General features: G+C 42.4%; 1 protein-coding gene and 1 long non-coding RNA gene across 26 annotated transcripts in view; both read left to right on the top strand.

The window, feature by feature from the left end:
- The window catches only part of MAGI1 (membrane associated guanylate kinase, WW and PDZ domain containing 1), a 677,285-nt gene that overhangs the window by 43,459 nt on the left and 615,543 nt on the right, over positions 1-18,283 (top strand). The gene's annotated exons all lie outside the window — the stretch shown is intronic.
- On the top strand, positions 474-8,532 carry LOC116559200. Its single transcript, XR_004272373.1, has 3 exons — positions 474-501; positions 8,287-8,288; positions 8,423-8,532. It is a non-coding gene; the product is annotated as an uncharacterized LOC116559200 (long non-coding RNA).

Genomic DNA, 18,283 nt, shown 5'->3' with positions numbered 1-18,283 from the left:
GTACCTGACCACTTAACCCTTTGTTTCTTTGCCATGGTTAAGGGAAATGATGAGTTAATTTCTTCTCTGTGCAAATGACTCATCTTTGTGGAGAATGGAGGAAAGACGAATGGAACCAGTGATTAAAGTTTGTTCATTCTTTCATGTATGTTAGCTGTTGGATAGATGGCCCCAGTGAAACCCACTTTATTTTTTATTTTATTTTATTTTATTTTTTTTTTTGAGATGGAGTTTCGCTCTTGTTACCCAGGCTGGAGTGCAATGGCGCGATCTCGGCTCACCGCAACCTCCGTCTCCTGGGTTCAGGCAATTCTCCTGCCTCAGCCTCCTGAGTAGCTGGGATTACAGGCACGCGCCACCATGCCCAGCTAATGTTTTGTATTTTTAGTAGAGACGGGGTTTCACCATGTTGACCAGGATGGTCTCGATCTCTTGACCTTGTGATCCACCCGCCTCGGCCTCCCAAAGTGCTGGGATTACAGGCTTGAGCCACCGCGCCCGGTCTGAAACCCACTTTAGAGAGTCCTCTTCTGTTGAAGGTAGGCAGGGTTTCTGCACCACTTTAAGAGTGTGGCAGGCGGCCGGGCGCGGTGGCTCACGCCTATAATCCCAGCACTTTGGGAGGCTGAGGCGAGCAGATCACGAGGTCAGGAGATTGAGACTATCCTGGCTAACACAGTAAAACCCTGTCTCTACTAAAAATATAAAAAATTAGGCGGGCATGGTGGTGTGTGCCTGTAGTCCTAGCTATTTGAGAGGCTGAGGCAGGAGAATCACTTGAACCTGGTAGGCAGAGGTTGCAGTGAGCCGAGATCACGCCACTGCACTCCAGCCTGGGCGACAAAGCGAGACTTCGTCTCCAAAAAAAAGAGAGTGTGGCGGAGTGATGATATTTTGATTCCAGCTAAGCAATTTGAGCCAGCACCCAGCTGTCTGAGCCATTCTAGCTGGGACCCCAGATGGTCCAGCCCCAGCAGACAGCACAGATAGCTGAGACAGAACATTCTGCATTCCCTGTCCGCATTCTGAATGCACACAGATGTGAGAGAGATGAAATGGTGGTTGGTTGTTCTAAGCCACTAAGTTTTGGGTAGTCTGATATAAAACATTAGATAATTGAAACAAATACAACCAAGAAGTCTTTAGTCAGCACCCAGGGTGGATCGACTGGGTTGGTCTCTCTACCTCAGGGTGTGCTTACCATATGAGTAGGAGGGGAGATATTTAATAAGCATTTCTAAGTTGAAAGTATTGTGAAAAGTGTACTGAGTTTCTCACTGTATGCTGTGTTCTAGAGCATTCTGTCTTGGAACCACTCACTTTCATGCTTTAATCATTTACCCTTTTTTTTTTTTTTTTGAGATGGTGTCTTGCTTTGTTGCCCAGGCTGGAGTGCAGTGGTGCAATCTTGGCTCACTGCAACCTCTGCTTCCCAAGTTTAAATGATTCTCAGGCCTCAGCCTCCCGAGTATCTGGGATTACAGGCACCCGCCACTATGCCTGGCTAATTTTTGTATTTTTAGTAGAGACAGGGTTTTACCATGTTGGCCAGTCTGGTGTCCAACTCCTGACCTCTAGTGATCCGCCCATCTCAGCCTCCCAAAATGCTGGGATTACAGGTATGAGCCACCGCTCCCGGCCTACCATGATTGTTTTAGTGCTTCCTGTCTGTGGGTTGTCCTCTCTTTTTTATCAGATGGTCAGCTTCTTGAGGGCAGGCAGGGAATTGCTTTTCTTCTCTGGGGAGGGAGCACAGACTAGAGGTTAAGGGCATGAAACTTGCAATCAGGTAGAATTTTGTTCAATTTCCAGGGTTAGCTAATTGGGTTACCTGGGAGAAGTTTACTTACTGACCCCAAGCTCTGTGTGTGTGTGAGTGTTTTGTTAACTACGGGTAATGCTTACTTCAGAGTCTAAAAATGATGTAAGATGATGTCACACAGTGGTTGATCAGCTCACACTTGAATTGCCTAACTCACAGGCTTGTTGTGATCCAGTTTCATTCAATTTGATCAAAAGAAAATTAAGTGTACCAAGGGTGTAAAGCCTCAATGGTGAACAAGCTTTTGGGTTCAGTCCATGGAGCCTACAGCAGTGCTTGGCACCCAGTTAGTGCCCCATAACTATTTATTGAATGAAAGACTAATGTGTTAAGTGTGTTTCTCTGTGAATTACTCTTGTTCAGTAGGTGTTCAGTAAGGACTTGCTGGTTCTTCTAATTGCCTGTGGATTCCTAGTGCAAATCATCCACCTCTAGCTACATGGGTTCTTGTTCTGCCAACATAGGTCCATGCCCTATGGAATAAGTGAGGCAGAGGTGTCATTTTGAAGCCTCAGTGGGGAAACTGGCATCAGATAGGTTGCTGGTAAAACTTTGTAAAGCAAAAAAACGAATAATCTGTCATTTATAGGCAGCTCCATGCAGCCTGCTGATGGCTCTCAGTTAAAGGGAATGCTTTTAGACATTTCATTTCCATATGAAGCATCTGGAAATAAAGCTATAATGAAGCTGGGTGCAGCGGCTCACGCACTGTAGTCCCAACACTTTGGGAGGCCGAGGCGAGATGATTGCTTGAGCCCGGAAGTTCTAGACCACCCTGGGCAATATAGCAAGACCCTGACTCTACTAAAAAAAATTAATATAGCCATCTATGGTGGAGTGTGCCTGTAGTCCCATCTACTCAGGAGTCTGAGGCAGGAGGATCTTTTGACCCAGAAGATTGAGGCTGCAGTGAGCTACGATCATGCCACTTCACTCCAGCCTGGATGACAGAGTGAAACCCTGTCTCAACAACAACAACAAAAAGATTGAAAAAAAAAAAAAAAAAAAAAAAAAAGGCTGAAATGATGCCCAGACTCTTGGAAAGAGAAAGAAATTTCTGATAAGGCCTGTGCCCCTTGTCTCCTTGTTCTCTTTCCTGGATCTGGAAGGTGTTGGTGGTTTTGAGGGTTTTATTATTCAAAATGTGGTCCATGTGCCAACTAGTGGCTTCCACATCTCTCGAGAGCTTGTTAAATACAGAATTTTAGTTGCTCTCCCAGGTGCATTAGATGACAGTCTGCATTTTAACAAGATCCCCTTGGAAGGGTCATTAGAAAGTTTTGGTTAGATAGTCCTCTTATTGAAGGGAAGCAGAGTGATGGAAATTAAGGGGGAAAGGTACTACTTTCTGGCAGCCAGTTTTTTGCTCAGGTTTTCTTCAGTGCAAACTGTACTCAATCCGTTTTATTTCACTACAGAGAATAAAGGCTAGTACTCAAGGACCTGGAGGAGCAGAGGAAGTACTTGCATTAAATAATCTATGGAAGGACTGTCTTTGTCTAGATATAGGTGAGACACTGTTACCTTAGATGTGCAACTGTGTGGCTTATTCAAGAAAGTGGGAGTTGACATTTACGAATTGCCTATTATATGTCAGTGTATAAGGTACCTTCTGTGCATTTTTTCATTGAATTCTCTTACAACTTCTTGAGCATGTTATGGTTTTGTGAGGTTAACTTACCCATGATCAAAATCCAAATTTCTCTGATACCCAAACCTTTCCATGCCATCGTCCTGCACGTTTATTTCTCATGGCATTCGGATTTATGTATTTACTTATTTATTTATTTATTTATTTTGAGATGGAATTTTGCTCTTGTCGCCCAGGCTGGAGTGCAGTGGTGCCATCTCGGCTCACTGCAACCTCCACCTCCTGGGTTCAGGCAGTTCTCCTGCCTCAGCCTCACAAGTAGCTGAGATTATGGGAGCTTCCCATCATACCCAGCTAAGTTTTATATTTTTAGTAGGGATGGGGTTTCACCATGTTGGCCAAGCTGGTCTCAAAATCCTGACCTCAGGTGATCTGCCCTCCTTAACCTCCCAAAGTGCTGGGATTGCAGACATGAGCCACCACGTCTGGCGCAGATTTATTTTTCAAACTGTTGCCACCATGTGACTTAGGGAAGACTCTAAACAAGAAAGATATCTAGACCAAAACTCATATTTGGTCAGTCAGAGCAAAGTCTTAAAATGTTGTAGTATTTGAATTTCATTGCATCAGAAACAGGCCAGGAGATGGTCTTGCTAGCATTAGTTCACCCAAGCTATTTCCTTAGTTTCCTGGGAATGAGAAAAAGCCATGTATGGTTCTGTCACCTAGGTTTCATAAATACACTGACATTGGAGAGAAACGCTTTCATAATAATATTGAGGATTGACACTCAAAAATGGTATTGGGGGCAGAAGTCTTCAATGTAAGATACTTGGAAACCACCTTGAGTTTTGCCATGTTCACATATTATTACAGTATTATTAACTTTCATTTACTTACTTTCTTTTTTTTAGACAGAGTCTTGTTCTGTTGCCCAGGTTGGAGTGCAGTGGTAGATCTCGGCTCACTGCAATCTCCACTTTCCAGGTTCAAGCAATTCTCCTGCCTCAGCCTCCCAAGTAGCTGGGACTACAGGCATGTGCTACCACACATGGTGAATTTTTGCAATTTTAGTAGAAACAGAGTTTCACCATATTGGCCAGACTGGTCTTGAACTCCTGACCTCAAGTGATCTGCCCGCCTTGGCCTCTCAAAATGCTGGGATTAGAGGTAGGAACCATTGTACCCTACCTTATTTACTTAGTTTTATTTTGTAGACACATGGTCTAACTCCATCACTCAGGCTGGAAGAGGATACAATCATAGGTCACTGCAGTCTCAAACTCCTGGGCTCAAGTGATTCTTCTGCGTAAGCCTCCCAATATCTAGGATTATAGGCATGCACCACCACACCCAGCTAAGATTTGAGGTTCAAAATCAGAAGGTTTGAAAGAGAATTAGAAAGAAAATAATTTTCTCAAAATGCGATTTACCATTATTTATTTCTGTATCTGTATATATACCACCTAAGTTCTTCTGCATAATGGCAAATGTATTTGAAGATACTAAGTTTTTATAGTCAGCATTCTCTTTCTGAGCAGGTCCAGTTTACAACACTTGGCCTTTAGGAGTGTTACGTTATACTAGGTTCGTGCTCGTCATAGTTACTCTGTGTTAAGAGGCAAATCGGCTTAAAGGAACGTCATGCCATAGCAGGAGCTGAAATCTGAAGAAGAATCTTGAAGCATGTGCTTGAGAATGGCCTAACAGCTATGTTCATCTGGTTTTAGGAGCTTCAGCTACAAGGAGAGTCTCCCTTACCAGAGGGCCACTCTTTGGCAGGCAGCCATGGTAGGTGGCACCCATTCTAAGAGACTTGTAGAACTTTCCTAAGGGAAGAAGCCTGAGCAGTTGATTTATTGGTCTTCCCTCAGTAACCTCCCTAATATTTAACTTTTCCATTTTTGCCAATGGTGGAATGCTGACTGAGAACTTGCCTGGTATTTATAGTGCTTAGAGCAAGATACTGAACTTGACTTCGTGATCCTGCACCTTGCTGTGCTGACTTGTGTTAACTCTGTCTTCCCTCCCCTGCCTCAGGTTAGTCTGACTCAGGTCCTGTCAGTTCTTCTTCCTGTGTCTGCTACTTCCTCTCCATTTCCTCCCAAGATATCCTTTTCTTCTTCATCATGATCATCATCATCATCAGATCTGTAGACTTTAGTCATTCTTGAACCACCTTCTTAATTTCTTCATATCTGTGTACTACCTGAACCAGTTTTTATTTATACTTGTCTTTCAATAAGATTACTTTTTAAACTTTAATCTGTAAAAAACTGTAAAATCATAGCTCTCATATGACAGCTTTCTCCAAATATTCAGTTAAATGAACACAACAACTGTATAACATTAAAAAAATTATGTCTGGGCTGGGTGCGGTGGCTCACGCCTGTAATCCCAGCACCTTGGGAAGCTGAGATGGGCGGATTACTTGAAGCCAGGTGTTCGAGACGAGCCTGGCCAACATGGTGAAATCCTGTCTCTACCAAAAATACAAAAATTAGCTGTGTGGCGGGTGCCTAAAATCCCAGCTACTTGGCAGGCTGAGGCAGGAGGATCACTTGAACCTGGAGGTGGAGTTTACAATGAGTTCAGATCGTGCCATCGCACTCCAGCCTGGGTGGCAAAGTTAGACTCCCATCTCACAATAAATAAATAAATAAAAATAAAAAAATTTATGTCTGGTATTACAAATTCATCTCATATACCACTCCTGGCTTATGTACTATTTATACTAATCTTTGACCTATAGCAGTGATTCTCCACGGTATCATTACATTAGATTCATATGGGAAGATATAAAAAAATACTAGTGCCTCATGCTTCACTGATTAAATCAAAATTTATGGGAATGGGGTACAGAACTTCTAAAAAGTTTGTTGGACAAGTCTAGTATGCAGTCAGAATTGAAAAACTCTGAGCTGGGAATGTGAACAAAACCCTTCCCATCATCACTCTCTACCTGTTTGAATCTATGTTTTGCATTGTTTCTATATTAATCCTCTTAAAATCTTCCATTTTTGAGGCTTACTGCTTACATAAAAGCAGTAACAGTGCTTTGAATAGTGTCCACATAGGAAGCATTTTTAATGTATAATATTGTGATGGTTATTGGGATAAACGTGAGCAAATCTAGGTTCTAGGCTCTGTCCTTCGACTTACTAACTTGAGGATTACAGGCAGTTGTCTGCATCTTTCTGAGCCTTAGTTAAGTCAGCTGTCAGATGGGGAGACTAAGCCTTATCAGGCATATCTCCCAGAATTGAGTAAGGGTCAGATGAGAAAATATATTTTTAAAATGCTCTGTTAACTGTCTTCAGGGAATCAGGGCATAAAAATATTGTTAATAAGTCGGTGGGTGGGTGCAGTGACAAGAAATAGAGTAGGACAAATTTGAGGACAAAATGTTTCACATTAGGGGTGATAATTCTTAAACATGAGTTTTGTCTAATTATAATGATAGGACCTGTGCCATGTTTTTGCTCTCGGACTGTTGATTGTCCTCAGAATGAGACAGCTGGGCTCATCTTAATGCTTGAACTGAACAACAGCTGCTAATTATAACTCAAGCAAAAACTACAGGCTGATCTGATTATGGTGTCTAGAGGTTAGACTCCCTTTCACCGTATCTCATTGTGTTCTTTGTTGTGTTTCTGCTGTGGTAGGTTAACTCTGGATTTGCCCTCATTTGTGGGTAGAATCCTGGAAATGGCATATCTCTGCGTTGTTAGTAGAAATCTTGCTTTGCAACCGTGCTCATATAGAGTGATATGAGTGAGGAGAGATCTCCACCCTCCCAATCTGTTACTGTACTTAGGGGTTCTCTGTCTGCATTCCCCCCTGCACTGGGCCAGTTGCCAACATTGTCAACAACACAATTATGCCTGCTTTAACCTTCAACTCCAAAATAGCTGACCACTCTGGCTTCTGCGCTGGATGAAAAAACGTAGGATGTCAGTGACACAAATGGATAGCCTGAATTTTGGGACAAATGTAGACTTGAGTAACTTGTAGAGGCTCATGCATGTTTCCTGTTACGTCGTTTTCTTACTTGATTGGAATGTCATGAACCCCAAATAGGCCCTGAAAAGCTGAGAGGTTTTTTGCTTCATTTTTTAAGCTTTTAACAATGTGTCCAAATAATAACTTAAACTTTTCTTATATCTTCAATCCATTTTCAGATTCATGGTCTCATTTTATCCTTGTAACACCAGGAGGCAGGGGCATGCAAGTGCAGGAGCAGACCCTGACTTTATTTACAGTTTTGGTATGTAGTTCATCATGGACTTTACCACTCATTTTTATCTTTAAAAGTACTGCAGTTGGCACAGTGGCTCATGACTGTAATCCCAATATGTTGGGAAGCCAAGGCAGGCAGATCGCTTCAGCCCAAGAGTTTGAGACCAGCCTGGGCAACATGGGGAAACCCTATCACTACAAAAAATGCAAAATTAGCTGGGCATGGTGGTGCGCAACTGTAGTCCCAGCTACTCGGGAGGCTGAATTGCTTGGGCCCAGGAGGCAGAGGTTGCAGTGTGGGGGAAAGTCACACGATTGCACTCTAGCTTGGGTGACAGAGTAAGACTCTGCCTTAAAAAAGAAAGGAAAGAAGAAAGGAAAGAAAGGCAGACAGGCAGGCAGGAAGGAGGGAAGAAAAGTATTGCATTATCTCTTACTTAATTCTTGAGGGTTTTGGTGTCTTAAATTTTGCACCCAAGGTAAGTGCCTCACCTGCCTCACCCTAGTTCCCACCCTGGTCTCTGATCTCTGATGAGCAATTCCTTACATCTTAGGGTTCATATGCCAAGCACTGTGTCAGTTGACTTACAGATGTCTGTTATATCTTTGATTTAATTCTTATAACAACCCTAAGGCGTCGGTACTGATGCCACCTCCATTTCATTTAGGATACTAGAGCACAAGACAGGGTGCATGCCTTGCCCAGGGGTGCACATTGGAAATAGCAAGTTCAAGCTTCCCTCCCAAAGTTGCCAGAGTGAAGTCTGTAGCTATATTGGTATCTCTTGATAGGCTTAAAATCCCTTCTTTAGGCCAGGCACGGTGGCTCACAACTGTAATCCCAGCTCTTGGATATTGAGGCAGGTAGATCACTTAAGGTCAAGAGTTCAAGACTAGCCTGACCAACATGGCAAAACGCTGTCTGTACTAAAAATATAAAAAATTAGCCAAGCATGGTGGTGTGCACCTGTAGTTCCAGCTACTCTGGAAACTGAGGCAGAAGAATCGCTTGAACCTGGGAGGTGGAGGTTGGAGTGAGCTGAGATCGAACCACTGCATTCCATCCTGGGTAACAGAGTGAGACTCTATCTCAAAAAAAAGGAAAACAAAAAAATCCATTCCATAATTGCACTGCCTACCTTCATTGTAAAGAATCGACCCCTGATAAAAATTACATTATTCTCAAAGTACCAGCCCAAAAACAGTTTGTAAGAAGTCTATTGGACTATCACACGCTAAACACAAAAATGTGACACCTATCTTAAAGAATATTTACGCAAAAAGCTTCTAAGTTGCCAGATACCATTTCAAACGTGAATAGCATCCCACAGGAGAAAACAGTCTGTGCTCCCCAACCTGAGCCAGAACCAAGCTTTGGAAATCCTGGTAAGGCCTGGACACACCTTGAAAAGGAAATCAAGTGCATCCAGGGTGAAAGGACCAGGGCTGTGTGCACTTGCACCTGCGGAACATCAAAGCAAGAGCTAATTTTAGGATTGGCTGGCTTGCTCCCGCCCTTTATCTTAATTACATACTTTTGTTAATAGAGCCTAGTGATTGGCCCTGATTCAGATGCAAGAGGTAAATTCAGGTGCACATCTCAATTCATCTGTGGATAAAATTAGTGTATAGGTTGTAAAGGTATTTATAGAATCCATTTCTTCAGCTGAGCTTAGAAATTTCTAAGACAAGACAATCTTTTTTTTTTTAAGTTAATATGGGTAAAATCTGGACTACATCAACAGAAAAAAACAATGTTATATATCAAGGATGGTATATACGTTTCATGTGCCAATTCCAATAGAGAATGATGTTGAAAACACATCTGTGTTTAGTGGAAAGAGGCACCATGATCAATCAGCTATGTCTGCCTGGGAATGGAAGGAAATGACTGCAAACATCTAGCCTATTTGCCCCTTCTATCCTATTACCTTTTTACCTTTGAGCTGATTATCCAAAGGCCAATGAAGGGCAGAGAATCTATAAACTAGGGAAGAAGTCTTTACAAATGCCTAAAGCATTTAATACATTCTTTTTGACTAACAGTTCTAAGCCAGGTCACTGAGCATGTTCAAACGGGGCACTATTTTAATTGCTTTAGTTTCAATATTGCCATTTTCTATTTCCAGTTTTCTTGGGTTTTCTGCAGTGCCACTCACTATGCTTTTCACCAAACTGAGAGATGCAAAAAATATGAGCCAAACTGGGTCTATCCCAACTAACTACCTGGACACCTCCCTGTCTCCTCGCTCTCTTGGGACCACAGCTTCCATTGTTCTGAGACAATAGGACATTTTCTCCAAACAGGCAGTTAGTAAATAAACAATCAGATACTGGCGATGATGTTTAAGTTTTCTAAGTACCAGGGGAAAAGAGATGAGAGATTCCCACTTAAAAAAGTCTACTAGTCCTGTCCTTATTTCACAAATGTTCAATTCCATGTAATCTTTTGGAATATGGTACGTAAAGAAATTTTCTTTCTTGTTTCTTTTGATTTTTTTAAGTATAATTTCCATTTTATTTTTCTTTAGAGAATAGCCTGTCTTCAGTCTTTAAGGACTCAGCTCCTTACATGGGTTTTGGTAGGGTTGTGGGATAGCACCCGGAGGTCTAAATCGGGGTAGGGGTGTTTGGTCCTTGCGGGCTTCATGAGATCGATTCCTGACTACTTTGCTGTAAATGGCACAACTCACATAGTAATGTAGCTTCACATACAGCTTGAGAAACACATAGGCATGGAAGACGGTCGCTTTAGAAATATCCCTGACTGCTGTGGCCTCCACTGTGTTTCAAATGAGGAATTTCTTAAAAGGCCTTGTCCTTGGGCACACATTGGGCACAATTTGTGCAGTGAATAGGCTGCACATGGCTGTGGCCCTTTTTGGCACAACAGTTGTTCCTTCTTTTTTGTCATGTTGGAGGCACGGACCAGAGAGCAGGAATTTTCAATGAGACTTGAGACAGATGCATTTCCAACTTTTCTTAGTTGCTTGGTGTATTCATTTCCAAGGAGAAGCCTGTATACCAACGAATTCCAACTCTCAAAGTCCATTGAGAACATTTCTGCAGATGACCAAAATGATCAGGCTAGCAAACTGGCCACTGCGATCATTCTAGCTGTTCTTAGATTAAATTCATGAACAGGGCGTCAGCTTGAATGCTTCTCTTGCAGGAAGCCTTATGTGACCTGCCACCCCCCATTCATATAATGTTAATAATAACTTGGCATGTGTTTCTGAAACAATTTGAACTTCTCCATCCAATATTCAGTATGTTTTCAGTCACATGGTCAAGGTAAAGTCATGGCTATCTAGCTTCTCACAGAAATCAAGAAACTAAGAGAGCCTTTTAAAAGTCACACATGCTCAATAAATGAGGAAACACTGGGGTTGCTATCCATACCAAAGGTGGGGTAGGGAGGGCTACTGCAGAGAACTAGATGAAGTATTAGAAGGCCTGGGGCCTGTGTCCCATTGTAAACTAACCTCAGACAAGACCTTCAAATATCTGTCCTCAAGTTGCTTCATTTACAAAGAAAAGGGAAAATTTCCCCTTATCTTCGTGGCACCATGTGAGAGTAAAATGGTATTTTATGCCAGGCATGGTGGTTCACACCTGTAAATCCCAACACTTTGGGACACTGAGGCTGGAGGAATCACCTAAGCCCAGGAGTTCAAGACCACCCCGGCCAACGTAGTGAGACTCCCATCTCTTAAAAATAAATAAATTAAATAGAAATAAATTAGCCAGGCATGGTAGTGTATGCCTGTGGTCTCAGCTACTTCTGGAGGCTGAGCCTGAGGTGGGAGGATCACTTGAGCTGGGAAGGCTGAGGCTTCAGTGAGTGGTGATTGCACCACTGCACTCCAGCCTGCGTGACAGAGTAAGACCCTGACACACACACACACACACACACACACCCCACTTTTATTTTGAAAATATTATTTTAAAATGGTTTTAAAAGAGGGGGAGGGGAAATATGAAAAATGCAGATTGATTATCATAGTTCCATGAAGCATTTACATCTCAGGATAAATAGAATTTTTAAACAATAAATAAATGCTGTGTTTGAGGATCCATGAATTTTGCAAAACTGCGTCTTTCTATTAACCGCTAGATTCTAGTATCCAGCACACTATTTTTTGTTTGTTTGTTTGTTTTTTAGACAGAGTCTTGCTCTGTCACTGACGCTGGAGTGCAATGGCATGATCTTGTCTCACTGCAACCTCTGTCTCCTGGGTTCAAGCGATTTTCCTGCTTCAGCCTCCCAAGTAGCTGGGAATACAGGTGCCTGCCACCACGCCTGGGTAATTTTTGTATTTTTAGTAGAGATGGGGTTTTACCATGTTGGCCAGGCTAGTCTTGAACTGCTGACCTCAGGTGATCCACCCACACCAGCCTCCCAAAGTGTTGGGAATTACAGGTGTAAGTTACTGTGCCCAGCCCACACTATCTTTTAAGGAGGCACTTGGGGTGAGGGAGTTAAAAAAAAAGAAAGAGGCCGGGCGCGGTGGCTCAAGCCTGTAATCCCAGCACTTTGGGAGGCCGAGGTGGGTGGATCATGAGGTCAAGAGATCGAGACCATCCTGGTCAACATGGTGAAACCCCATCTCTACTAAAAAAAATACAAAAAATTAGCTGGGCATGGTGGCACGTGCCTGTAATCCCAGCTACTCAGGAGGCTGAGGCAGGAGAATTGCCTGAACCCAGGAGGTGGAGGTTGCAGTGAGCCGAGATCGCGCCATTGCACTCCAGCCTGGGTAACATGAGTGAAACTCCGTCTCAAAAAAAAAAAAAAAAAAAAAAAAAAAAAAAGAAAGAAAAAAAGAAGGTACTCAATTACTATTTGATGAGGAAAATATGACAACATGAGTACTTCCTGGGTGCTAGATACGACTTTAAGTACTTTAGATGCATTAACTCATTCAAACCTCCCACCAACTTATAAATTGTACTGTTACAATCCCCTTATGGGATGAGTGCCATCACTATTCCCATTTTACAAATACAAAAAACTGAAACATAAAGAAGTTAAGTAATTTGGCAAAGTTACCCACCCTGGAAGCAGCTGCTCTTAACTAATGTTCCCTCTAGGAGGAGTGCTGAGTGACTTTTTTAGCCAGAGCATCAGTGTATAAGTGACAGAATAATTGGGAGGGAGACAGAGACAAGGAGGGGTGGAGAAATGACTTATTTAAAAGACTGCTATCAAACTCTAATTTTATTTTTTTTAAAATTTAAAACATAATATTTACCTAAAAAGAAAATATATTTGGAGAAAAGCATTCAGATTTAGACTCAGGCTATGTAAATCTCATTGTCTGTTCAAATTCTTTTCTTCCAAACTACGTGAGTGAATTTTAAAAGACTGAAAAGTCCAGAGTTGAAACGCTCACCAGTGGTTTTAAAGTCATTTCACAGAGAGGCCTTGGAGAACCTTGTTGTACTCTATATTATTCACGTAAAAGGACTTCACTTAATTTTCCCCAGCTTCAAAGGAGAGCACTACTAAACAATGGTTCATAAATCTGTAACTACTGAAGCAGAAAGCAAGACCAGAGAAATAAATAATATGCCCATACAAAGAAAAGCAAATATTTATGTCAGAAGGCAAACAAGTTTTACTTTATGATGTGTCCTGAGCTTTATTCTATGAAACCCCCTGCATTAAAATACTCATTTTCCCAGCCTGGGCAACAAAGCAAGACCCCATCTCAACAAAAACAAAAATAAACTGGGCGTGGCAGCATGTGCCTGTTGTCTCATGTGCTCAGAAGGCTGAGGCAGGAGGATCCCTTGAGCCCTGGAGTTGGAGATTGCAGTGAGCTATGGGTGTGCCACTGTACTCTAGCCTAGGTGACAGAGGGAGAGCCCGTCTTTAAAAAAAATCATTTTCCTCATTGTTAAGAAATAAAAAAACAATATATATGTATTTTAAAGTAAGCTAGAACTTGCGCTCTCAGGACCTCTTGAGAGCTTTTAGTACCTGGGATGCATAAGTCACAAAGGGCTTCAAATGTAGATTTTTGGCACTGGCGGCTACTGAGCTTAGATGTACAGTCACTATAATCTACTGGGGCCTGAAATTACAATACAGTCATTACAATGTTACACATGAGCCCTATTACCAGAGCACACACTCTACAAGGAACTGATAATTAATATTTTTTATGAGACCATAATTATCTCATAATGACAGCCACTACACATGGCATATTATATAGGCATTAAAAACATTGATTTATTGGGTTATTGATAGTTAAAATATATTGTCATTTTTACAGCTGTATTCTGGCATTTTTTCCCTTTTCAAATGCACCTTGGAAGTTGCCCAGATGTCTCTGGACTTCTGCCCAAGATGGATGGCACAGAGCGTTTCCCTGGCCAGAAGGAGAAAGGTCAAGAACAGAGCTCTGCCTTTTTTCTGTAAACTGCACCTTGCAGATGAAGACTTTGCACCAAAGAAGGGGCATGTGTGGTGTGCCCATATGTCGGCTAAGAGATAAGCAGAGGGTGGGAATTAAAACCCCAGGCCAGTCTCAGGCTCCAGGGATCATGGAAGCCCTCTTCCTAAGTCAATGCCTCTTCCCAGAGCCACTAGGAGAGGGCCAGATGCCCAGGGAACTCAGCCAAGAGGTGCAGGCACTTGTTGTTAGAGTAAATCCAGCTCTGGTCAAAATGACACTGCGGGAAAAATATTTGTTCACTGTTTTAAGTTACATAATTAAAGTCTAACCCTGAAAGGGGAGAAAGTGTTTTAAGAGATTGGCTTCTGGAGGCAGACAGATGCATCCACTTACAAGACCTGATACAAGTGATAAACTCTATGTAAAATACATATATGCCATCTCTTGAGCATTTAATACTGTATTAGTCTGTTCTCACACTGCTGATAAGGACATACCTGAGACTGGGTAATTTATAAAGAATAAGGGGTTTAATGGACTCACAGTTCCATGTGGCTGGGGAGGCCTCACAATCACAGTGGAAGGTAGAAGATATGTCTTACATGCAGCAGGCAAAAGGAAAAAATGAGAACCAAGTAAAGGGGGTTTCTCCTTATAAAACCATCAGATCTCATGAGACTTACTACCACTAGAACAGTATGGGGGAAACTGCCCCATGATTCAGTTATCTCCCATTGGGTCCCTCCCACAACACGTGGGAATTATGGGAGCTACAATTCAAGATGATGAAACATATGAAGTATTAACCACATATATCTAATACAATATCTCATATAATATTTACAAGTCTATGAGGGGCTATTATTATCCCAAGTTTACAGATGATCAAACTGGAGCCAAGTTGTTTGCTCAATGTCAGTCAGGAAGGATTTGAGACACCAGAATCAGAATCTGGAGTCAGCATAACTCCAAAGACCAGCCTCTTAATGGTCATATTTTACACAACTCCCCAAAAAAGCCAAAGTGGGGGCCAAAAGGTTCACCTGCTTGCTAGAGCAGTACTGTCCAACAGAACTTGCAGTGATGTTTAAAATGTTCTACAGCTGAGCTATCCAATATAGAAGCCAAAAGCCACACATGGCTACTGAGCTCTTGAAATGTGGCTAGTGTGACTAGCAAATTAAATTTCTTTTCTTTTCGTTTCCCTTCCTCCCTCCCTCCCTCCCCCTCTCTCTCTTTCTTTCTTTTTTTCTTTTCTTTTCTTTTCTTTCTCTGTTTCTTTTTTAATGGAGTCTCTCACTCTGTCACCGAGGCTACAGTGCAGTGGTATGATCTGCAACCTCTGCTTCCTGGCTTCAAGTGATTCTCCCGCCTCTGCCTCTTGAGTAGCTAGGATTACAGGCACACCCCTTGAAGCCCAGCTAATTTTTTTGTATTTTTAATAGAGACGGGATTTCACCATGTTGGCCAGGCTAGTCTTGAACTCCTGACCTCAAGTGATCCGCCCGTCTCGGCCTCACGAAGTGCTGGGATTACAGGCATGAGCAACCACGCCCTGCCAGAAAATTAAATTTCTAACATTTTAATTCATTTAATTGTAATTATTTAGATTTAAGTAGCATAAACATTGGACAGTGTAAGCTCTAGAGCACATATGTGATCTGTGGTTGTGCTGGCACTAGTAAGTGAGCATGCCAACTCTCAGGCCAGGGCCTCTTCCACAATAGCAAACATTAGGAGACCTGTGTACCACCTAGTTATGCACAGCCAACATTTTACCAGTCTGCACCTCAGCTACTAATTAGCAACCCTGTGCTAAGTCACAATGACTTTTTTCTTTTTTTGAGAGGGAGTGTCACTCTGTTGCCCAGGCTAGAGTACAGTAGCATGATCTCAGCTTATTGCAACCTCTGCCTCTTGGGTTCAAGTGATTTTCCTGCCTCAGCCTCTCTAGTAGCTGGGTTTATAGTGATGTACCACCATGTCTGGCTCATTTTTATATTTGAAGTAGAGTTGGGGTTTCACCATGTTGGTCAGGCTGGTCTTGAACTCCTGACCTCAGGTGACCTGCTCACCTTGGTCTCCCAAAGTGCTGGAATTACAGGCATGAGCCACCAGGCTCAGCCGTTATCCCTTTATTTTTCATATACCTATGTGCTATATTCCAACTGATCTCCAAAAGTATGGCTTAGAGAGGCTAATTAATTTGTTCAGTGTCACATAGCTAGTAAGTGGCATGACCCAGAATTTAAAACACCTATTTTTTGGCTCCAGCTTTTTAAAAGCTGGACCTTCATGCCACCACTGGTTGCTTGTCCCACCCTCATCCAGATGTGTCAGTTGCCCAGGGACAAGGCCATGTGCTGAAGGCCATGTGCTTAGCAGCTTTTCCAGGAATGACGATCAGTTTGTAGTGACCCACTCTAGAGGCCAGTTCCTCTTGAGTCACCAGCACATACTTTTAAGATGACTCTCTGGAGTCCAGGGTGCCGCTTAATACTGGAATATTGCTGAGCTCACAGTTTGTTAGTAAGACTGATTCTGTATTTTTGGTCTTATGGCCTGGTGCTAGAACCATCTGAGCTATGCAGTGCAGATGCTGGAGTAATTGGCGCGTCCTATTAACACATAAGCTTTTCCCTTGTTGTGAATCCCTTTCGATCCCAAGCCATCAAGTTTATTGATGTCCGGGTTCTTTGCAGAGGTGTCACATAGTTCCCAGTTTCTGATCCTGACCTGCATTCTGAAAACAAAATGAAGAACAAAGAACGAGAAAGAATATTCATTTCTCCGGGTACTTCATGGTTCTAATGAATGAAACAGAGGTGCTGCCATTAAAATTCCCTGAAGCAAGAGAGCAGTGAGTTTTACTAGCACATTACCAAAGAAGTTAATCAGGTTTCCTTGGGGTTGCTGGGCTACGTTGCTTTGAAGAAAAATAGCACTTCCCTGAAGAGTAAGAATAGCTGAAACCACATGTCCCAGCGAGCTTTCAGCCAACTGCTCCTGAAGGAAACGGAATTTAACTGCGAGAATGGTTTTTGTTGGATGACGTTTTGATTAAGCAACAGGCTGCTTCTCCACCCCGGGAATGTGATCATTTGAAGATAGAAATATTATGACCCAAATAGAAGCTAGAGTAGTAGAAGGAAGGGCTTGTAGGCTGAGGTTGTGCATTATTTGATAAATTGTTATAAGAAAGTTGAACTGAGTGGGTTTAATATTCAGTCCTTATTTTTTGTTCCAGAGATCTTGATATCTTTGTGAGTAGCTCTGGAGAGGAAAAAAAAAAAAAAAAAAAAGAAAAAAAACTTGGCTATTCTCTCTGATTTGACTCCTTTTTCTAGAATTAAAAAAAGCATGAGTGAGTGAGATGGATAGTTTGGCTTACTGAATGAAGAGATGCTTTCTGGGTCCTCAAAATCATTGCTCTGTGAGTGAAGAAATTGAGAGCTGAGTGGGATGTGGTGGCTCACACCTGTAGTCTCAGCACTTTGGGAGGCCAAGGAGGGCAGATCACTTTAGGTCAGGAGTTCGAGACCTGCGTGGCCAACATGGTGAGACCCTGTCTCTACTAAAAATACAAAATTAACTGGGCTATGGTGGTGCATGCCTGTAATCCCAGTTACTCAGGAGGCAAGGCTGGAAAATTGCCTGAACCTGGGAGGTGGGGGTTGCAGTGAGCTGAGATTGCATCATTGTACTTTTGCCTGGGGAACAAGACCAAAACTCCATCTCAAACAAAAAAGAGAAAGAAATTTAGAGCTGAGTCACCCCATTGAAGGATTTCAGATGATACTTGCAGTGATGGAACTGGGTTTGCTGTTAGGAGTTGGGGATAGAATCCCCAGGTTGGAATTATTTTGGTAAGTCTACCTAGGCTAGAAGACAGTCAGCTCCCTCCCCGGCTCTTCTCTTTCAAGCATTCTAGGCTCCTGGAGATTGAGCAGTGAGCAGGACAGAGCAGGTCTCTGCTCTTGTGGGAAGGAGGCAGAATGTCCTGCTTATCAGTGTGGATTCTAGAGCCACACGCTTCCAGACTTGGATTCCAGCTTTGCCATTTAGTGGCTGTATGTCTTGGACAAATTACTTCACCTCTCTGTGCTTTAGTTTTCTCATTTGTAAGATGAGGATAATACTCTGACTTGTCTTATAGGCTTGTGGTGAGAACTAAATTTCTCAGAGCTGAGCCTGGCACATAGTAAATCTTCCATATAGGGGAAG

The sequence above is a fragment of the Sapajus apella genome, unplaced genomic scaffold, assembly GCF_009761245.1.
Source record: "Sapajus apella isolate SASKATOON/1434 unplaced genomic scaffold, GSC_monkey_1.0 scaffold23, whole genome shotgun sequence".
Lineage (NCBI taxonomy): Eukaryota > Metazoa > Chordata > Mammalia > Primates > Cebidae > Sapajus > Sapajus apella.
The sequence above is the reverse complement of the archived record's forward strand: the minus strand, read 5'-3'. Positions and strand labels throughout refer to the sequence as shown.